This window comes from Pan paniscus, chromosome 7 (genome assembly GCF_029289425.2).
Source record: "Pan paniscus chromosome 7, NHGRI_mPanPan1-v2.0_pri, whole genome shotgun sequence".
Lineage (NCBI taxonomy): Eukaryota > Metazoa > Chordata > Mammalia > Primates > Hominidae > Pan > Pan paniscus.
The window spans coordinates 65606328-65627720 of NC_073256.2; the positions used below are offsets into that span (position 1 = coordinate 65606328).

Consider the following 21393-nt stretch of genomic DNA (forward strand, 5'->3'; position numbering starts at 1 on the left):
ACAGATTATGAGAAGTGTTGTAAAGACTTTTTTGTGCTGTTGTGTTAAACAACGCAAAATCCTGATGAGAATGTGGGGAGAGAAGACCTCCCTCTAAGGGTGAGAACCGAAGAGAGGCATAAACGATGGTGAGAGGCGTAAAACCATGGTGAGAGGCATTCCACAGAAGAGAAACAACTCACAAACGAGCATGGAAATGGGAAAGATCTTGGCCTGTCTGACAAATTAGAGGCTGCTGTGGCTGGAGCTCAGGAATGAAGAAGATGCTAGCATAGAATAGGTTAGAGAAATAGGCAGTAGGCTGAGGGTTTAAGGAGGTACGTGGTAATCCACCCATTATTGCTACTGTTATTGTTGTTCTTATCAACAGCCACCAAAAAGTATCTGACTTGGGATGAGGCAGTGATAGGATTGTGCAGAGGCTGATGCCACACCAGTGGACTAGGCCACACATGACAGTAATGTAGATGTACAGATAGATGCTGGCAGATTTGGAATGTGTTACCAGAGTTAAATATATAGGACTTTTTAATAGCTTTGACTTAATAGGTAATCATAAGAAGAAACCAAGGTGGACCTTCTAGGTGTTTGACTTGGCTAACTAGTTGAGTAGGATACAAATTACTGAAATGGAAATAACTTGAGATAGAACAAGTATTGACTGGTGGCATAGGCAGAAATCAATTATTCAGTATCATGTACGTTCATGTAGATAAATTTGTTGCCTTCCATGCAGAGATGCAAATCAATAGGTAGATACATGAGTATAGGGCTCTGAGGAGTCTGAAATTGACATATAAATTTAGAAATTATTAGCTTATAGGTGAGATTTATATTTATAAGAATTAATGAGATCACCAAGAGTGACAAGAAGATTAAAGTCCAGGAATGACTTTGAAGAACTCCAACATTTAGAAGAACAAAGTAAGGAGAAACCAGCAGAATAGACTGTGACAGACAGGGCTCTAACAGGAAACAATGAAGTCAAAGCCCCTCCTCCTCTTGTCCATAGATACAGTAGACCAACTCACAGAACTTCAGTCTTCTCTCCAGGGATCCAGCCAGTCTGAGAGGACCCTTGGGGGGAAACAGAGGATAAATTTCCTGTTCTCATTGTCCTCTGTCCTTCCTTGGTTCTCTGTTGATGCTGCCCATTGGCTATATTTCCCTGGGAACTAGAGATTACAAGTGCCCTTACCATACAGGTCGGGGTCCCAGGTGCTAAAGAGGGTAGACAAGCTGGGGAGTCATCTGAAGATGCCCACAGAAGGTGCCTGGCACAGAGAGTAAAATATTTATTTTAAGATTATGAAGATTATATGCTCTTTTCTTAATTTTGATGATATGTAAATGCAAAGGAAATGTAGAAGATATCTATTTGTTATCTCATCAGGGTATGTTCAGAATTAAGTTACCTGAGACACTGGAAATTTGCTGGAAAAGTTCATAGCCCTATTCAGGCATTGGTATTGTTATTGCTGATGTCGGGTAGCCCATTGAGTAAAGGAAGACACATCCTGTCAGAAAAATAAAACCAGTTTTGTGCAGATTCCGTTTGCTTATTGGAAAATCCTGTCTGTGAAAAAGGTACTATTTCAGCTCTGCAGAGGCAACTTGAAATTATTTTATGTAGTAATTGCATAACTACAACTTGCTGCTTTTTCCTTCATGCACTTCTATTATATTCATAGCAAAAATGTTCTAGATTGAAAACCAAAAGATGGAAATTCCTTTATTTCTTTAGTGAAAAAAGTTAAGGATTGAGATCATTTAATAATATTTTCTGTTACAATCAAATTGTAGAAGACAAGATTAGCACCGTTATGAGAATGATTTGTATAAAAAGATTTGTAGTCACTTAACATCTATTTTAATTCAATCTTTATCTTTCTGATAATTGTAAACTAACTGGGTAATTTTTAAAGGAAATACTACCAGAGAGAGAATCACATATGGTTAGAAAGTAAAACTTAAATGAATGCTATTGTCTTAAAGTGTAGTAGTTAAATTAGTAGGCCACATTCAGAGAGATGTCAAGTAGCTAAATGGTTCAAGCACTTGATTAGTAACTATGTATCAAACATAAAAGTCACCAACAGCTCTCCTTTATAAAAATTATGTTAGGCTGTAAGATCTAATAAGTACTGCAAGTGAAAGTGAATTTGTAAATGCTGCTATTTAGAGGAGAAAGGTGATTTGTTTATAAGTCTTATTCTGTGGCAATTTTTCACCAAGAAATCCGTACTCAAAAGCAATACTTGAAAGAACCAGAAACTGTATTTTCTCTGCAGTTTCTTTCAGTCTTTAATTTTTTATTCTAATACAATTTGTATTTCTAAATTGTCATGCTAAATTGAAATTTTACATGACAGAAGCCCTTAGTTAAATCTTCCCCTCTCATAAAATACTGAGCCAGAGACTGATGACAAAGCTTATTTTCATTATTATAAGTCCAGAGTTTTTCTTTTCCAATGTTAATGTTTCCTATTTCTTTTTTAAAGCATATTGACTTATTGTTCTGCAATATTACTGTAAGTAATATGTCTTATTGTATTACTCCAAAGAAGAAACTTTGTATTCTAGAAATATTGTAGAAAACTACAATAATTTTTAATTATTTGGGATCAATATATGCTAAATGTTTATTTTCCAGTATTCCAGTAAGCAGAATGTTTAACTGGCATCTATTTAATTGGTCTGTTATCAATGACTCAAAAAATGTGATCAAATCTGAAGTGTTTCCATGAACATCCAAAGAAAGATTATGCTTGGCACAATTTTAATATTAGGTATCTTTAGTGTTATGTTTATAAAAGGTTCATAATTTATACATGTTATAAGTGAGAACACTCTTAGTCAGAATATTTGGCACACTTCATTTCCTTTCAAGACCAAACACCAAAGACTTTGTGTAATCTATTTCAATATACATTCAGTTATCTCCTAAATCTGTTGTGTGTACTGACTGGACAAATCACTCTTTGTTTTTTGCTAGCTAAAATAATTTTAAACCTAAAATGATCTCATTAGATTGTATTCATGCAGTAAAGTGATGTTGTCTTCCAGCAGAGTTCCAGTCCCTGCTGGCTCGATGGCAGGCTGTCTTCATAAGGAGCTCAGCACGCACATTGCCCTGGCACCTCAGGCGAGGCAGAGCCTTGCACTATGGCAGGGTCCAGTGAATGCTTCAAGCCTCTTTAGCCCATTCACATGCACAGGCAAGAAGTAAAGCTCTTACAGTTACAAATCCACTGGGAGTACCTTTCCATCACTTACTTGTCTTTAATGGGAAATGAATTAACATGATTGGCTCTTACCAGGAACTTAGTAGTATTCTTTTGATTTTAATGGACTTGCTGCTTACAAATGTTGTTAACTCACCAGAAAGGGAGGAGTTCCCAATATTCACATTGGCAGTACTCTCCTCAGTAAAAGACAAAGGCTAAATCTTTGTCCAACATTACTAGAGGTGCTGCCAAACCACTGTGGTGGCCCACGCTGCAAAACTGCATTGTCACACATGAAAAGGGCTCTGTATTCCATCGCTGTGTCATCATGGAGATTAATATCATTTATAAGCTTTTCTCAGGCTTGTCGATTTATGGGCAGTAAGCTCTGAGAAGCCCTTGACATTGACTTCTGAGCCCTTGGCAAAATAATTCTAGGACCCAAGTATGTCATCTCATTTTCTATGCCATGTTTCTTCTGCTTTCTTTTCATTGCCATATATTGTTTTCTGTGCCAGAATACGTTTCTCTCCAGCTAAACAGATTTGCTGATCAAAGAAGTCTCCTGAAGTGTTACATACATCAATTGCTATTTATTTAACAGGTTTCACTGATACTAAGATCATAGGGATTTAAAATTCTGATCTGGGTCACTTTCATTTTGCAGAAAGATGTTTAACTTATTTTTGCATATATAGTAATTTTAGGTTCTGCAAAGACATAATTTAAGCATTTGAGCAAAACACATTGTACACTTGTTTGAGAACCTTACAAAGCCAATATAGTACAATTGAGGCAAAACCTAAAACAAACAACCCAAACAGTGTCCTTTGACTGAAGTATCCAAATTGACAAAATCTAATCTTTTCAGATAACTGGCAATCTTCAACTTTATTTTGCTATTTTATACAGTGGTTCTAGCATATCTCCTCAGTGTGTGTTAAAACTAATGTGGGTGGTAAGTTTGGTTCAGCTGTGAAATTGGATGGGTCATGTACAGCCAGGCAGTTCATAGCATAAGGTAGCTCTGACCAGACACAGGTTTGTCTCCAGATCCACATTTAAAAATTGTACTTTTGTTGATTAGTGTTTCCCAATTTCATTTATTTTACTGAGGGTTGCAAAATAGCAGTTTTCTAACTGGATTATATTCTCTGCATGTATTTGTTTTCATTTTTCTTTTTTTTTAAATTTTATTTTGCTGAACAGCTATATGAAAGGATCAGACAGACATATCCTGGACCCACTGATCATCCTCCATATAAATAAAAGCAGGAAAACAAAGAAAAAAAATGGGACTTTAAGAACCACGGTAAATAATATACTAACTTAGATAAGCATGGGTAATTCAGTCTCTCTCTTTTTTAAAGATTTTCTTTCCCCTCCTCCAGCTTTATTTCAGCCAGATATAGAAAGACAAATACTGCATGTTATTGTTTATATGTGGAATGTAAGAACTCATAGAAACAGAGAGCAGAAAGGTGTTTTGCCAGGGGATAGGAGGGTGAGGGAAATGGAGGGACTTTGGTTAAAGGGTATGAAATTTTAGTTACAAGATGAGTAAGTTAATTCAGTCTTTTAAGACAGCATGCTAAAAAGCTCTAACAAAAGTAGCACAGTCAGTAACCTAACCCAGTTCTAGAAGCACAGCATTAAGATGGTGCTTCTGCACCCCTAACTGGTGTTCATGTGGGGATCCTGAAGAACTGTATGGGTCTTGTCTCATTCTCACAGTTTCCAGCAGACAGCCATGTTTTGTAAAAAAGATTGGGAAGAGCAACATCAGCAAAATGCCATTCCCCTGAGCTAATTTTAGCTATGACAGTCCTACATAGAGTATATTTCTTCTCATTCTAATGAAATGAATTCATTTTCTAAATGTATTATTAACTACAGTTGTTGTTTATCTTTATGTTCCTTTACTTCATTATTGCTGTACTTTGTGTGAAGTAGTTTAAGCACTTGAAGTTGGTCTAGCCTCATGTAGGGGGGTAAGTGTGTCATGATTAGTGTGTCTCCACACACCAGATGAGTGACAAGCAGGCAGAATGTTTGGCAAGGATAGTCCAGCAGGAAAGAAACATGTTCCAGAATGCAGAGAACCCTCGATTACTTGATTTTACAGTTATGCAGATAAATGTAAAAACTGGAATGTCATTCAGTCTGAGCCAGGTTACTTACTCAGATGCTTACCTTCCCCTTTGCCCTTTGGTTGGGTTTTGGAGAGTTGACTGAAAGGGGTGATGGCTTTAAAACTACACAGATGAAGCAGACTGCACAACATGGGGAGACCCTATCTCCACACAAATTTTTTTTTTAAAAGCCAGGCATGGTGGTGTGTGCCTGTAGTCCCAGCTACTCAGGAGGCTGAGACTAGAGGATGGTTCGCACTGGGAGTTGAAGTCCAGCCTGGGCAACAGAGTGAGATTGCATCTTAAAAAATAAACAAATAAATAAACATTATTCAAACGACATAGGACTTGTGGATCATGAGATTAGAGTCTAGCTCTTAAAAAAAAATTCTGCTGTCCAAGTTTAATGCTTGAACTTCCACAGTTAAAGATTTAACTCTTCAGTGTTGGTAAGAGGTTGGGGATTCAAATAAATGTGGAGACCACGAAATGAAGGTAGGTGAGAGAGAAGCCATTTACTAGGGCTCCAGGGAAGATGCAGAGGCCCACAAGAGGACAAAGGCCCAGCCTATGGGGATCACAGATCAGCACTTTAGGTTCACTGTAGGGCTGAACACAAGGCACACATCCAGCAGGGAGGCACATACCTGCGGACAGAATGGTGGAAAAATGATGTCCATTTTGACAAAATAGGGAGTGAACGGACATCCATTATGGAGAGATGAACAGCTAACAGGGGGCAGTGTCCTACAATTCCAGGAGTGAGTGGCTTGTCAACATTTTCTTTGTTTTCTTTCTTTTTTTTTTTTTTTGGAGACAGTCTCGCTCTGTAGCCCAGGCTGGAACCCAGTGGTGTGATCTTGGCTCACTGCAACCTCCACCTCCAGGGTTCAAGCAGTTCTCTGCCTCAGCCCCCCAAGTAGCTGGGACTACAGGCGCCTGCCACCACACCTGGCTAATTTTGGTATTTTTAGTAGAGACAAGGTTTCACCATGTTGGCCAGGCTGGTCTTGAACTGCTGACCTCGTGATCCACCTGCCTTGGCCTCCCAAAGTGCTGGGATTACAGGCGTGAGCCACTGCGCCCAGCCAACCTTTTCCTTCTAATCCAAGAATTTACTACTATGAAATGTAGTTAGGCTCACTCTTAGGCAAAAACAGTATAGCACATAATTACAGATAAATCATTACTGGTCATAGAGTAGAAAGATAATTCTTATTATCAGAGAAATTTCTCCATTTGGGTCCCCAAAGCAAAGATTATGGCCTTCATAACAGTGTAAATGTAGCTTCAAACAAAGCCTAAAGTATCTCGTGTTTGAAAGTGTGCTTTTAAGCATAAAATTACATGCTTTTTGATCTGTTAGTTAATGTGCAAAATATGATTCTCCTTGCAATATACACGTTAAATTCATCTAATTAGCTCTTTTGAATTTTTTTGTTTGCTTCATTATTTCTCAACTACTCAAAATAAGTAGCTGATATGAAATTCTCGATATTTTCATTAGTAATTGTTAAATCATATTGCAAGCATTTTCTGATTTATGGAAATTAGGCTCAGAGGAAAATGTATGGGTGCCACGGGCTTTCTCCTCCCTCCTTGCTGTCCCTGGGAAAGAGCATGCTGGTGAAAAGCAAGAAGGGAGGACAAAAGGGGGAGACAAGTCTTTTCTGTTATTCTTGATTAAATGTCATTGATAAATAGGACGCCATTGACTTGGAGCCCTCAGTTTATGGGATTCCAAATGCTCTGGCATCATACTCATTGGCCCTTGACTTGTTTTCCACAGAGGTGTTGTTAGCACGCTAGCAGTCACTCCCCACTGCCCCATCTCAGCTCTACACAGACACTAATCTGCTTTCTGTCTGTATAGATTTGCCTATTTTGGACATTTCATATAAATGGAATCATACAATATATGTGTTTTTTGCAACTGACATTTTTACTTGGGACAATGTTTTCAAGGTCCATCCATGTTGTGTAGCACGTGTCAATACTTCATTTAATTTTACGGCTAAATAACATTCCATTATATGGAAATGCCACATTTTGTTCATCCGTTTAGCAGTTGATGAATATTTCACCTGTTTCTACTTTTGGGCTATTATGAATAATGCTTTTGTGAACAGCTGTATCCAAGTTTTTGTGTAGAGAAGTACGCTATAATTTACAGTTAGTTTTCAGAATACAAATGGTAACCTTTCCCTATCTGCATGGCACACTTGCTTATCCATGAATGTTACTGAAGTCCATTTGAATCCTTTAAGGTAAAATGGATGAGGATTTCTAGTTTAACCCTTATGCTTTTGAGATTTAAAAAACTGGATCCCATGAAATTAACAAATTACCCAAGGTGTTACAGCTAATTAGCGTCAACAGTGTAACTCAAAATTTGCTTGAGATTCAGTTCAGCATTCTTTTACCGTGCATTGTAAACCCACACAGGGTGCAACTGAACTAAGCTGAGATCATATGAGCTGACCTGAGAAGCTTCCTTTTGTAACTGTTTTTCTTTGGAGAATAGATTTGTTTTCCAAACAGACCTATATCTAATTACCATATTTGATGCTTCATAAGAATGTGTGTGTATGCAGTGATTTGTTTTCTTGACTCTCAATTTGTATTGATTTAATGTAACAACAAATATCTATTGAGCATAAACAATGCTGTTAACATTGAATATTTTGGAATGCAAAGGCAATTACAACTGTATTAATAAATCAAGAGTCAAGATAATACAACAGTTAATAATAAAGTAGGTAATGAAGGGTTAAATTGTAGGTTTTTGGGCCACTTACAGCATAATATACAGAATTGATTGCTAAAAGATGGATTTTGATCCCACCTTTAGTAATAATTAGAAATCTGATTTTGAAAAAAGAAATCTATTTCTTTGAGTGAAAGTTACATTACCTTTGAAAGGACAATATGTTGATATCTAGGGTGCCTTATAGCCATAAGATGCTACAGTTCAAATGGCACCATGTGTTAGAGTAATACACACATATATGCAGAGACATATAATGGGCAGATGCTCACATATATCACATGTAAGTGAGTCAGAAAACAAGGTCATCATGAGGAAAGAGCTCTAAAAAGAGCCGGGTCTTGTTCCAACTCTGTGCTGCCACTCAAGGCCCATGTGAGTCTCTGAGTCTGTATTTACCTCAGATAGAGACAGTAGATGCATCCTGCCCTTCTTCTCCTCTCGTTGGGATGCAATGAGATAATGGCCTTGCTCTGTCACCCAGGCTGGGGTGCAGTGATGTGATCTCAGCTCACTGGAACCTCTTCCTCCCAGTTCAAGAGATGCTTCTGCCTCAGCCTCCTGAGTAGCTGGGATTACAGGTGCATGCCCCACGCCCAGCTAATTTTGTATTTTTAGTAGAAATGGGATTTCACCATGCTGGCCAGGCTGGTCTTGAACTCTTGACCTCAAGTTGTTCCACCTGCCTTGGCATCCCAAGTTCTGGGATTATAGGCATGAGCCACTGCGCCCAACAAAGAGTGGTTCTAACCACAGATTCCTGGGCTGTTTGTAGCAGGGAGGCAGGCAGTATCTGGCAGGAGCAGGGGTACAGCCAGGGATCCACGACTCCTGAGTAGGTGCTTCTCAAGCCAGAGGCGGGAAGTGCAATCCAAGAAGTGACCGTCTCCTTGCAGTTTCATGACAGCACCTCCTGTAGTTGTAGCAGATGAAAGCTAAACAGATTAGTTAAAGGAATACATGAGTGGATGCATGAATAAAGTATAAGGGAATGAATCCAACCCTAAGTTAGAAAACCCTCTTCATCCTTAATCATACCACCTCCATGGTTTTCCCTTCCTCAGGAAGCAAAGCGCCAAGACATCTACCCACAGCATGTGCTGTATGAACGGTTTGCTGCAAACACTCTGCCAGGATTCAAATAAACAGGAGATCAGAGACTAGTGTTGGAAAATGTCTTTTGGCACATTGCCCAACTGTGATCTTGGCACGGCTGATTTTGTTTTGGTTTATGTCTTGGGCTTTCAATGTTCATTTTCATACTGCTGTTTCACAATTTTATTTTCTTTTTTGAGTCATAGTTTGTAAGAACTTGGTTTATATTACTATTCCAATGCAATAGTGTTTTTCTTTTGGTATGTAGTATGTTCTCCAATAAATTAGAAGTCACTAGTCTTGCCTCTTTACCATGCAGAAAACTTTCCTGATCAAGCAAGCATTGCCCCTATATCTTGCTCCTCTCCATTCTGTCAGCTGGGTGGAATTCAGTCCAGTGCTAACAGGTTGAGGTTTCCTTTACTACAAGCTACTGGTCTTTGCATTGTACCTTCTGATGATTGTTTAATCTCAAATGCATGTAGCAATGCTATGAATAGCTCCCACTTCATTTCAGTGAGTTTTAAAACTTCATGAAAATAGAACTTCACAGAGACTTCATTTTCTTCTCTGTTTTCCATAGCCAATATGATAAAACATGTTTGTAAATCTTTTCAATTTAGAAAGACTTTTTCTTCAGCTTCTCATCAATGTCTGATATTTAAGAACTTATACATAAAGCTCAAAATGAGAAAAATAGCTTGCATCAAATCCATTAAATTCCCAGAAGTTATTTTCAACTCCACCCAAGTTAAATTAAATAACATGTATGCCTCACAAAAGTCACAGCACCTTGTTTATAGTAGGCACTCAGTGTGATTGATGTGTCAACTTGTCTAGGCCACAGTACCTAGATATTTGGTTAAACATTATTCTAGATGTTCCTGTAAAGGTATTTTTTAGATGAGGTTAATATTTGAATCAGTAGACTTGGAGCAAAGTAGATTACTCTTCAAGTGGATGATCACATCTAATCAGTTGAAGACCTTGGAAGGATAAGACTGGCTCCCCACAAGGAAGAGGGAGTCTTGCCACATACTGCCTTCAGGCTTGAGCTGCAGTGTCATCTCTGCCCTGGGTCTGCAACTAGCAGCTGACCCTGCAGATTTTAGACTTGTCATTCTCCACAGTTGCATGATCACATGAGCCAATACCTTCAAATCAATCCCAATGTTTCTCTAGTTCTCTCTCTCTCTACATAGATAGCTAGGTAGATTGATAGACAGGTAGATGATAGCTAGGCAGATAGGTAGAGATTATATACATAGGTGAATAATAGGTAAACAGGCACAGGCATATACTCTATCTGTTCTGTTTCTTTGGAGGACTCTGGCAAATACTTACTGACAGTTGGATTAGTCCTTCTTTCTTCCCATGTGGGAAACCTCTGGAACAGGTGCGTTCTACTCACTTTCACCTTGTTTAGGCATATTTGTTGAAACAAAGTTTCCCCTTTTCTCATTTCTATATTTTTATTCTATTTTCCGTTTTTAGCCAACATTTTGATATTTATCCAGTTCCATGATAGTAGGTATTCATTAGTGATCTCTTCCAAAAATTGTCTTTGTTACCTCCAAGATAGATGGAATTATTCTCAGTATAATTTTGAAGTTTAGTGTATTTCATTTTTTCTGTAATTGATAGCCATGTATGGCACATTAAGTATTATCAAGCCACATTAGAAATAGAATTTAATATAAATTAGAGTTTATTTATACAGTAGTTATTAAGGCAAGTTAAAATTAATGGCATACCGAAGAGGATAGGGCATGGGATCTCTGACCTTTATTTTCAGTTAAAATAGAAAACATTGAAATGATACTACTGTTTCATGAAATGTCTAGTATGACGCTCTGGCACTGACCACACTCGTCTATTAAATTGGCATGATTTAGCTATCACTGATATTTGCCATGAATTCTGCTTATACCTATGAGGGTGATAAAAGTCAACTGTGACAAGCTACACATCAATTTAGCAGTAAGGATACAGTTCTCCTGTGGATTCTAACAAATCTAGTACAGAAGGAGGCACTCAGTAGGTGATGATGATGATGTTAATGGAATGTAATACCCCTTTTTATATGAGTTTCTTTATGAACTTCTGGTTATGTATACAGTGACTGAGGCCTGGATATATTTGCTAATGCAACAACTCACTGTCTAATCAGTCTGTTCTCCTCTCAAGGACATTTCACTTTGATTCTCATGCTTACTCACCTTAACAAACAGAAAATGAATTCAGAAATAAATAATTGTGCTTATGAGTGGAAGCTCAAGAGAATCCTGCTCTGGACACCAGGACAATAGTCTCTAGGGAAATGTGAAATCTCCATAAGCAGACACTGGGTTGCTTTTAGCTGCTTAATGTGGTTGTTGTCATGCGCCTTGATTGCTCCAACCTCTCTAGCCCCATCAGAAATGTTCCATTTTCAGATAACAGAATGTTTTTCATGAAAATAACACAAATGGGGCCCACTCTGGCTTTTGCAATTTCAAAGATATTTAAAACCAAATGGCATATTACAAATTTTAGTTATCATCCTCCTCTTTTATCTATTTTTTCCCAAATGTCATTTCTACTAATTCAGTGTTTTTCTAACTTCCTCCTGTGATCTTTCATCTCCTTTCATTTTACCTTTTCTTTCAGTCTATATGGAAATTAAGGGGAGTCCATTTTTGAGTTCCTGCTGTTTCAGTGTTTTATGCTGGACTTTCTTATGCCTCCCCTTCATCTACCCAACTAAGCTCTGTGCATCTTCCTTGTTATGACTTTTTGCTGCAAGTATACTCAGCATGTAATGTTCATCTCTAGAATATATCTGGTTTCTATTTCTGATTCAATTTCTACTTGCTCAAGTCTCTCTTGGACTATTTTTCTTGTCTCTATTGGGAAAATCTGAGAAAAAAATAGAGTTTGGAGCCTAATTAGGTTTGAAGCTTTGGTAAAATTGCTTCTTTCAAGCCTCAGTTTCTGTCTTTGTAAAAAGGTATATTTATAGTTATTAGTCCATAAAATCATTGTAAATTTGTTGATTTGTATGGGAAATACAGTCAGTACTTTAAGTGTTTAGTTACCATTTTTGTTTTTCCTGTTTAAAAAAAGTCTATAGCTTATTCCAGTCTTTTTTAAAATTAATTAATTAATTATTTTTTTTTTTTTGACAGAGTCTCTGTCTGTTCCTCAGGCTTGAGTGCAGTGGTGCAATCTCTGCTCACTGCAACCTCAGCCTCCCAACTTCAAGCTATTCTCTTGCCTTAGCCTCCCTAGTTGCTGGGACTACAGGCACCCGCTACCACATCTGGCTAATTTTTGTATTTTTAGTAGAGGTGGGGTTTCACCATGTTGGCCAGGCTGGTCTCAAACTCCTGACCTCAAATGATCCATCCACCTTGGCCTCCCAAAGTGCTGAGATTACAGGTGTCAGCCACCATGCCCAGCCTATTCCAGTCTTTTTGACTAAAACACATATTTAACCTATGGAAATAATTTATTTTTATTTTACTTTTATTCCATTGGTAGTGAATTTGTAACCAAGAATGGGTATGATGACGTGTGAAATTATTTCCTTTACTATATAGGCATATTTTTATGTGCTACTTTGTGTATATCTAGCATATATTAAATAATAAATAATTGTTCGATGGTTATATTGCAATGCAAATAGATGTTTATGTAAATTTAGTGCCATATCACAAATTTGCTAGCAAGATTTTTTTCAATAATCTATAAACAATGTCAAGAAAATATTTTTGTGCTTTCTTTACTATTTGGAGAGCACTGTATTAGAAAAAATGCCAGGAATAATAACAATAGCTTATACTCACTATTGGCCAGGCATTGTCCCAAGGGCGTAAGTATTTTATCATCCTCATAACAGTCCTTTGAAGCTGGGCCAGTTGTGATTTTTATTTCACAAATGAAAAAACAGATGCACAGTATAGGTTATTTCTTCCCCAAAGTCACATGGTTAATGGCAAGAAAAAGGGGCTTGAAGAATGCCTGTCTGGCTTTGGAGTCTGTCCTCTTAGCATGCAGAAAGCCTGTTCTCAGGGAGCTTACAGTCTGTTCTCAGGATGGTGTTTTGTCACATGTGACACAGCCATTTGTTTCATCTTGTTTTATCTATTATAAAATCTACTTCTGTAGACATGAGACTGTGAACTTTTCTGTATTGTTTACTTTCTGCTTTGGTAGACACATTTGCTCATTGCACATACGTGGTGATGCAAGTTTTTCATCTGATAAAATCTTCACTTTTCATTGATTTTTGTTCTCAATTTTTATTAATTTATTATAATATATAAACTTTGTTTAAATCCGAATTGGTTAATTTGGACAGGAAAAAAAAGTTCAGTAAATATAATTTTTAGCCTTTTCTCAACCTGCCTTCACCATAAGAGTGCCAGGTGTCTGAGTTCAGCCCTTTCTCTGAAATAGCTTTTTCATTTGTAGTGAGAATTGATAAGTGTTAATTATCACTGAAAGTGAGATTAAAGCAGTGAAAAGTTCCATTAAGAAGAATTAATTACTAGGCTGGCATTTAATGGAAAGGTCTTAAGCAAATAATAAGATGCCATCAGCATCTTATTACATCTCGCTACTGACATTTGTAGTTTAAGATCGTGATTATCAAATTAATCTGGCTTTACAGCAGCTTCCTCCATGTCCCCAGGAGTGTGCACTTTTCTACACAGATACAAGAGTGAGGGTATTCTCCTCAGTTTTGGTCCTATCCGTCAGTGCCTTGCAGTACTTCAGAGAATCACCCTATTCATCTTCCAAGTCCAGTTATGCTTACTCTATACCTGGTGAACAGTCTTTGTTTTTTTTTCTGCAAATAAATACAATGGTCTTTTCAGTATATGTCAATATATACCATTGGAAGGAAAGATTTTGGGCAGAGCAGAAGGAAAAATGTATTTTGTTCTTCCAATTTCTTTGTGTCCAAAGCCATTGCCCACATCCTTCATTGAATCTGATGATTTAAAATGTGCCCCCAAAGTCTACAGTACTTACCAAAACACAATATATTTGCTTATGAAATTTCAGCACCTTCTCTTCCCCCCCAATTATGGTGTATTTTGTCTCATGTAAAGATCATTAAACTTTTTTGACTTTTGCTTCTTGTGACTTGAGAATTACCAATAAAGAACACAAGCAAAAATATTTTACCCATTAAGTTGGCACAATGTCTTGACATTGCATTAATTTTTCAGTTCCAAAATTTTCATAAGATCTAAAGTGGAAAGATCCAGATCACTAGATGCAATACTGAAAGGATAAGGGCAAGAACTTGTAATAAAGTTTAAAGTTTCCAGGTTTCTACATGCAAAAGACATCTCCTTATTCAGAGGAAATAATATCAATTTGGGAAGATCAGATGTAGCTTCAGGATGCAGGTTATACCAAAGAGATAGAACCTTATTCTTCCAGATAGACCAAAGCTATAGCTGGAAGAATAATGAAGACTTCTCCATGAAAGAGAGGACCTCCCAGGCAAGCAAGAAGCAATTTATCTCCTGCAATCCAATCATAATTATTTACAGGCGCTGTGTTCCAGAGTTCCAGAAAACCAAAAGGCAGACACATTCCGGATAGAACTGGGGATGACAGATCTTTCCCTTGGACTGATGAGCACTCCAGGCAAAGGGTGATACTGAGGCAGAAGAATATATTTCAGGCTGCATTTAAAACTCCAGAGACTTGAGTGCCAAGTAAAGGAGTCTGGATAAAATCTGGAGGAAGGGGACAGAGAGAGAATATTTTTGAGCTTTGGAAATATTAACTGGGAATTAGTGTGTAAAATGAATTGGAGGCAGAATGATAGACAGATTAGGTGACAGCAAAGTAACTAATGGATTGGTGGCTTGTATGTGTGCTGCTTAACTCAAAATCTTCTGCACTGATTATTTTTCTTTTTAATAAGGTGGTGAATAATTTTTTAAGAGGCTTGGTTTACCTTTTAAATTTTTTTCTTTTAATTATTTATGAGTCTTTAATAATTCAGAGAGAGGCATTAATGCGAGGAAACCTTGAATTTGCTTCACCACAGGATGCCATAAACTACTTTATGGGAAGTTGTAGAATTTACAAAAATTCTCAAAAGCAAATACACATTTTAATTCATTTAATCTTTTTTTTTTTTCTTTTGAGATGGAGTCTCTCTCTGTCGCCCAGGCAGTAGTGCAATGGTGCAATCTCGGCTCACTGCAACCTCTGCCTCCCATGTTCAAGCAATTCTCCTGCCTCAGCCTCCCAAGTAACTGGGATTACAGGTGCCCACCACCACGCCCAGCTAATTTTGGTATTTTTAGTAGAGATGGGGTTTCACCATGTTGGTCAGGCTGGTGTCAACCTCCTGACCTCAGGTGATCCACCGGCCTCGTTCTCCCAAAGTGCTCAGATTACAGGAGTGAGTCACCATGCCTGGCCATTCACTTAGTTTTTCAAGTTACATCCATTACATATGATCATGTAGGGTGGGGTCAGGTTAAAGAAGAGAGATACCCTCACTGTCAAAACAACAATGACATCATGGTGTATGTTCCAAGTTACAGAATTTGAAAAGTTGCTATTTCTTCTTCACTCTTCCTCAGCCACATTCAAAATGCTGTTATAGATTCATGCTGCTTTTTGATGGTGGAATAAAAAACCTGTGTGTGTGTGTGTGTGTGTGTGTTTTCAGGCTGGTGTGCTATTGAATCCTTATAAAACAAGACTGTCTCATGTTTTTATTTCTTATTTTACTCAAATTGCCAATACAAATACTTATTAAGGAAACAGACCAATCTCAGGGTGACTTGAGAATAGGATTGGCGTAAAGAATGCAACTTTTACTCTGGTTGGCCTCTTACTGCTAAAGGGTTTCAGTGATTTGACAGCTCCAGTAATATCTCTGTATCTCACCATCTGGCAAAATTTCACAGTGCCTATTTGATGAGTAAGAGGTGCTACGAGATCATCACGAGGAAATTTCAGCACCAACAAACAGCTTTAAGCATTGTTTATGCCCACTGGGTAGTGCTGCAAACAGACACATACACTGAAATATGTTGCTTTGTTTTAGAAACACATGTACTTCCTGTTGTAGTTTTAAATTTTTTCAGTAATGCATGTATGTTTAGCCGTACTCTTTTTAATTCATTCAACATCTAGCATTTAGTGACCCTGTCTGATGTGAACAGTGCTTCTCTTCCAGGGACTAATGCAGTTGTTTTAGATTATTTTTTCTTCCCTGCAGCTTCCAAAATAATTAATAGCAAATCACTCATTTCATTTAAGAAATAGGTATTTCCTCCCTTGGAATCCAAATTATATTTAGATGTTTTTATTTGTCCTCTATTCCATAAGATCCCTGACCACGTAGAGGGTCAGAGAAGGTTATAACTTACGTAGCTCTAATTCGCATGTCTCTAGAGAAGAACATTCTGTCGTCCTAAATTCTGCAGCTAGTGAGACTGGCAAACCACTTATTTTTAATGCTAGAGACTCCTTTCTCCCACCTTGAAGAGTTGGCAGCTCTGGTTAGGGAATGATGCCAGATCTAAGCAAAGCTGACTTAAAGTATAGGTAATCTGGGACACCAGTGGTGCTATGAATGCACACAGGACTCAATTCCCAGCTGGGTTCAGATGAAAAGAGTCTGGCTGATGAATTCTACCACAGGTACAAGGAGGAGCTGGTACCATTCATTCTGAAACTATTCCAATCAATAGAAAAAGAGGGAATCTTCCCTAACTCATTTTATGAGGCCAGCATCATCCTGATACCAAAGCCTGGCAGAGACACAACAAAAAAAGAGAATTTTAGACCAATTTCCCTGATGAACATCGATGCAAAAATCCTCAATAAAATACTGGTAAACTGAATCCAGCAGCACATCAAAAAGCTTATTCACCATGATCAAGAGGGCTTCATCCCTGGTTTGCAAGGCTGGTTCAACATATGCAAATCAATAAACAATCCAGCATATAAACAGAACCAAGACAAAAACCACATGATTATCTCAGTAGATGCAGAAAAGGCCTTTGACAAAATCCAACAACCCTTCATGCTGAAAACTCTCAATAAATTAGGTATTGATGGGACATATCTCAAAATAATAAGAGCTATCTATGACAAACCCACAGCCAATATCATACTGAATGGGCAAAAACTGGGAGCACTCCCTTTCAAAACCGGCACAAGACAGATGCCCTCCCTCACCACTCCTATTCAACATAGTGTTGGAAGTTCTGGCCAGGGCAATGAGGCAGAAGAAGGAAATAAAGGGTATTCAATTAGGAAAAGAGGAAGTCAAATTGTCCCTGTTTGCAGATGAAATGATTGTATATCTGGAAAACACCATTGTCTCAGTCCAAAATCTCCTTAAGCTGATAGGCAACTTCAGCAAAGTCTCAGGATACAAAATCAATGTGCAAAAATCACAAGCATTCTTATACACCAATAACAGACAAGCAGAGAGCCAAATCATGAGTGAACTCCCATTCACAATTGCTTCAAAGAGAATAAAATACCTAGGAATCCAGCTTACAAGGGAAGTGAAGGACCTCTTCAAGGAGAACTACAAACCACTGCTCGATGAAATAAAAGAGGATACAAACAAATGGAAGAACATTCCATGCTCACGGGTAGGAAGAATCAATATCATGAAAATGGCCATTCTGCCCAAAGTAATTTATAGATTCAATGCCATCCCCATCAAGCTACCAATGACTTTCTTCACAGAATTGGAAAAAACTACTTTCAAGTTCATGTGGAACCAAAAAGGAGCCTGCATTGCTAAGTCAATCCTAAACCAAAAGAACAAAGCTGGAGCCATCATGCTACCTGACTTCAAACTGTACTACAAGGCCACAGTAACCAAAACAGCATGGTACTGGTACCAAAACAGAGGTATTGACCAATGGAACAGAACAGAGCCCTCAGAAATAATGCCGCATATCTACAACCACCTGATCTTTGACAAACCTGACAAAAACAAGAAATGAGGAAAGGATTCTCTATTTAATAAATGGTGCTGGGAAAACTGGCTAGCCATATGTAGAAAGCTGAAACTGGATCCCTTCCTTACATCTTATACAAAAATTAATTCAAGATGGATTAAAGACTTAAATGTTAGACCTAAAATCATAAAAACCCTAGAAGAAAACCTAGGCAATACCATTCAGGATATAGGCATGGGCGAGGACTTCATGTCTAAAACATCAAAAGCAATGGCAACAAAAGCCAAAATTGACAAATGGGATCTAATTAAACTAAAGAGCTTCTGCACAGCAAAAGAAACTACCATCAGAGTGAACAGGCAACCTACAGAGTGGAAGAAAATTTTTGCAACCTACTCATCTGACAAAGGGCTAATATCCAGAATCTACAATGAACTCTAACAAATTTACAAGAAAAAAAAAACAACCCCATCAACAAGTGGGTGAAGGGTATGAACAGACACTTTTCAAAAGAAGACATTTATGCAGCCAAAATACAGTGAAAAAATGCTCATCATCACTGGCCATCAGAGAAATGCAAATCAGAACCACAATGAGATATCATCTCAGACCAGTTAGAATGGTGATCATTAAAAAGTCAGGAAACAACAGGTGCTGGAGAGGATGTGGAGAAATAGGGACACTTTTACACTGTTGGTGGGACTGTAAACTAATTCAACCATTGTGGAAGTTGGTGTGGCGATTCCTCAGGGATCTAGAACTAGACATACCATTTGACCCAGCCATCCCATTACTGGGTATATACCCAAAGGATTATAAATCATACTGCTATAAAGACACATGCACACGTATGTTTATTGCGGCACTATTCACAATAGCAAAGACTTGGAACCAAGCCAAATGTCCAACAATGATAGACTGGATTAAGAAAATGTGGCACATATACACCATGGAATACTATGCAGCCATAAAAAGGATGAGTTCATGTCCTTTGTAGGGACATGGATGAAGCTGGAAACCGTCATTCTCAGCAAACTATCACAAGGACAAAAAACCAAACACCGCATGTTCTCACTCATAGGTGGGAATTGAACAATGAGAACACATGGACACAGGAAGGGGAACATCACACACCAGGGCCTGTTGTGGGGTGGGGGGGAAGGGGGAGGGATAGCATTAGGAGATATACCTAATGTTAAATGACGAGTTAATGGGTGCAGCCCACCAACATGGCACATGTATACATATATAACTAACCTGCACGTTGTGCACATGTACCCTAAAAGTTAAAGTATAATAATAAAAAAAAAAAAAGAAAAGAGTCTGGCTGAGGTCTAGATGAGATGAAATTTACTGCTTCACTTTGGTGAGTCTTGGCTTTCATTAATATGCATCAGTGTATCTTTTAGAATTAGAAATATTTGAAGCAAGGAATAAAAATGAAAACACAGTATATACTGAAGAAAAGAGTATTCCTGTTCATTTCGCATAGATCAAATCAGTTGAACTTAGAACTGTAGAATAAAATTACAGATACAGAGGTCAAGAAAGGAATATTTGGAGAAAATAAAAATGAAAACAACAATGATAAATTCGGATACCATTTGATAACATATAGAATTTCATTTCAACAAAACATACTTCTACAATGCTATAGTAACGACATTAAGTTCTGTGTTTTCATTCAAATTAAGTAAGAGAAGATTCTTGATGCTAAGAATTCTACCTTCTTAGTGGAAATCATATAAATATTTTACCATAAGCCCCAATTTTTTATGTCGTTAGAATGTTAGGCTGTTTCCTCTTTGAATTCATTAAGAGTATTCATCATTTCAAGGTTTCACTTTTTTATACTAGGAAGTATGCTGTTTTCCAAAGAGAATGAATGTAAGTTACAAAATTTCAAATCATCCAGCTTCTTTATTTTCCTATCTGGAAGCACAAGCCACAACTCCATTAGCAAAACATAGTAACGATAGCCCGATAAAATTAATTCCCAAAAATTACCTTAGAGTTTTAATCTTTTCCAAATGGAGGCCAATAAAATACAACAGCCACAATAATATTCCATTGATGAGCGCCAATACCTTCCTAGCCCTCCATGTTGTAGCGGGTGCCTTCATATATTTTATTTGCTTCTTTGGACTTCTCAAATATTCCATGAGATAAAGAGTTAAAGCATGATTAAAACATCTGTTTTCCAGAAAAGGAATCTATATGCCCAAGGGCACATAGTTAACATATGATGAAATCATCTTCAGGTCTTTCACTTCAAGTTCCTTGCTCTTTCAACTATTTCTCAAGACAAATGCAAAAGGGGTTATTTTTCTTTTGGTGTCATAAGAGAGCCCTGGCCTGGCCTAGGAATTGGAAGAACATAGTCCTCAGTGCCAGATCAGTGATTTGTATAGGCTGTGTGACCTTGTGGTTCCCTACATCAACTGTAAAATGAAGGCCCTGAACTAGATCATTTTAAGTACTTACAGCTATAAAATCCAACGACTCTATTTAAAATAATGTAAGAAGCTTAAGAAAAATTGCATCTATAATAAGTTTTATTGCTGAAAGTTTTCCAGAATGTATCCTGCAAACTACAGTGCCACATATGTTAATATATATATTATGGCATAAAAGAATCTTGTGGGTAATTGGTTTTGGGAAATGTAGAGTAAAACAAAATTAGTCATAATCCCTTTATGGCAGAACTTCTCTGTGACTAACATTCCAATTGCGGAGTGAAACTAGAGAAAGAACATGAAGAGTGCACAGGTCCAGGCAGGGTCCATGGACACGTCCATGGAAATGATAGTCCAGGAAAGGTTCTCTGAGAAAAGCTGTTATGTCCAAACTGTCAGTGATGGTTCTCAATGGGCGAATCATGGCTCTCTTCCAAATGGACCTAGAGGTGGCTATGGGCTGTGTACTTAAAGACATATTTGGCGGAATAAAATTAAAAGAAGTTTCTTAATAAATATAACTGCAAACTAAACTTTTAGACTGCCTTAATTCATAATCACCTCAACTGCCAAGATTATTTAGCAATATTCAATTGATTTTTTCATTCTTCTTTACCTATAGTAGTGCTGGATAAAAGGATTTCTGGAATTTCTTAGAATTTCATATTAAGAATATCCAATTATCTTTGCCTTAGTATGCTTGTTGATGTTGGTGATATGATACAAAGCTATTCAAGGAAGCTTCCTAAGGTTCATGTTTCGATTAAT

At 37.6% G+C, this 21393-nt stretch overlaps 1 protein-coding gene across 8 annotated transcripts in view; it reads left to right on the top strand.

The window, feature by feature from the left end:
- SNTG1 (syntrophin gamma 1) overlaps positions 1 to 21393 on the top strand; it is an 865234-nt gene that overhangs the window by 38078 nt on the left and 805763 nt on the right. The window contains exon 4 of one of the 8 annotated variants that reach the window (XM_063606752.1): positions 4437 to 4539. The exons of the other annotated variants lie outside the window; for them this stretch is intronic. The gene's annotated coding sequence lies outside the window, so the exon portion shown is untranslated. The remainder of the gene's footprint in view (positions 1 to 4436; positions 4540 to 21393) is intronic. 8 annotated transcript variants of the gene reach the window in all.